Below are 2,327 nucleotides of genomic sequence, written 5' to 3'. Positions count from 1 at the left end.
CAATGCAATAAATAAGTCCAGTTAGCATTTCACCTAACAGATTCAGGATTGACACAACTGCTGTAGAAGGTACTCAATATTCTAACAGATGCATATTTCATGTTCAAAGTTGAACTTTCCATCAGACTCTTGTGATTTTGTGCCCAAATCTGAGATGGGTTTACCAACTATTTTGGAATCTCTGATTTGTTGGATAGGTTGAAACTTCTCTGAGATGGGAGATTTTCTCATTGCCTAATCTTTGAAATCTTGAGGTAAAAAACCAACTCTTGAACCCTCATTCTTCAAAATCAGTAAGATGTTTGCACCAGCTTCCTTGAAGAGAGACCTTGCACCCTCAATCTTCAAGATCTGAGCAAATGCATCTAGGGAGCTTTTGTACTTCTGCATAGAAGCAGATTCCGAAGTTAAACTTCAAACCCACCATGTTAAACCCTTAAATAAGAAAAAGGGTTTTCTTCTTTTCTGCATAATGGGATAAAAATTATTTCCCAAGAAGTAATTAGGTTGAATAAGTTCTGATGTATGACAAAAGGGAATATAAAGACACGAGGAAGGCAATCCCCTTCCCAAACGTTAAAAAGGGGAAAAAAAAGGAAAAGGAATAAAGAGTATCTAAAATCTAAAAGAAGCCAGTCCCTACATCCCAGATCCCAATTTCCAATTTTTACCGTTTGGAGCTGGTGCTCTGTGGTTTTGTTACAAATGGTGAAAGAATACAGAAATCAAAACTGGGCAGTGGGTAACTGAAAGAGGCAGAGAGTCAGAGACCAATTTCCAATTGAAAAATAGTGCCTGCATTTTTTGGTTGAAGTTTGACGGTGCCGCCATTCAGATCGGCCATCTCCTTTATGTCTTTGCCGGATACGGAACCATTGATTATGTAAAAGCTTCAAGGAAAAGGCTGTGCAGACGAATTTGCCCCTCAAAAAGTTGATTTCCGTCTCTTCTAACGGCACAAATACACGGAGTGACCAAAACGGTACAGATTTACTAGTTCAGTGACATTTCGCGCTAATAAAAAAGTTTAGTGACCAGAACCGGTACTTTGAAATAGTTTAGTGACATTTCGCGCAATTCGCTCTTTAGAAAATGTAGGCTTTCTATTCTTCTACTTCGGACGGCCAAAGGTTCATCTAAAAAGATAGCTAAAGTCTTTTCCATAATGTGTATTTCTACTTTCACAGAGTGTCTGATGAGCTTTCTTCTAGTTTGTCACTTCAGATAGCCTAAGAGGTGCTTGAATGGGTGGTAAAAGTGACTTTATGAAGCTTTTTTCTGACAACATACTTTAGATGGGTAAGGCTTGTTTCAGGCATCCGATCACCTTAAATTCCTTTGCCAAAAGATTTCATTTGCAAGAACTAGCAATTAAAGAGTTTTTGTCTAACTGAAGTTTCTCATTGGGCATCCTAACTCTTGAAACTCCTTGTTACATTCCAACTTTTACACCATCTTTACTTTAGGTAGTGTTGCTCACATTTTTGCACCACTATCATATTCTTACTGCCTACACTCAACAAACAACATTGGATCACATTTATTGGTTTTTATCATCAAAACTAGGGAATCACCTTGGGTGATATTTTCTCCCATTTTTTTGAAGACAAAGCAATGATGCTTAAAAAAGGTATGAATAAGGGAATAAGGTAAACACAAGCATCATTTCTACCCCCTCTTTTGACATTATTGAAACTAGGACTAACTCCCTCTTAGAAAGACTCCCCCTTAGAATAAACATTATGTTCAATTAAAGAAGCATGTAGAGGAAAGCAACACATAAAGTAATAGCAACATATCATGGATTTCTTCCCCTAAAGATAAAACTATTTGAACAGAGCAAGAGATAGCAAGGTAAAGTACAAAAAGGTAAAAGCTCATGTAAGCAATGGTGCAAGGATAAAGTGACGTGTGTAGGGTATGCATATAAAAATTAAGTTCATTCCATAGTCAAATTTTAAATTTGTAGTCTCCTAAACTACCCCACAAGTGATTTTTCGCAAGTATATGAATCACGAGCGAGTGTAGGGTAATTAGGGTTGAACGCACAGGAAAGATGGACAACTACTGGCACTACCAAAATTTCTTTATTATTTAGACTATCAATAAATTAAAATAAAGAAACCTAAGCTACTAATGGGCAAAAAAACTTTGGTGCAAGAATAAAGTGACGTGCGCAGGGTATGCATATAAAAATTAAGTTCATTCCACAGTCAAATTTTAAATTTGTAGTCTCCTAAACTACCCCATAGACGATTTTTCCCAAGTATATGAGTCGTGAGCGAGTGTAGAGTAATTAGAGTTGAACCCACAGGGAAGACGGACAA

General features: G+C 37.0%; 1 long non-coding RNA gene across 1 annotated transcript; it reads right to left on the bottom strand.

Annotated features, from left to right (window-relative positions):
• Positions 1-135: 135 nt before the first annotated feature.
• On the bottom strand, positions 136-939 carry LOC140021717 (uncharacterized). Its single transcript, XR_011825663.1, has 2 exons — positions 772-939; positions 136-465 (listed from the first exon to the last, which is right to left on the bottom strand). It is a non-coding gene; the product is annotated as an uncharacterized lncRNA (long non-coding RNA).
• Between the last annotated feature and the right edge of the window lie 1,388 nt (positions 940-2,327).

Source organism: Coffea arabica, chromosome 11e, assembly GCF_036785885.1.
Source record: "Coffea arabica cultivar ET-39 chromosome 11e, Coffea Arabica ET-39 HiFi, whole genome shotgun sequence".
Taxonomy (NCBI): Eukaryota; Viridiplantae; Streptophyta; class Magnoliopsida; order Gentianales; family Rubiaceae; genus Coffea; species Coffea arabica.
Note: the sequence above shows the minus strand (reverse complement) of the source record. Positions and strands in the feature narration are given on the sequence as shown.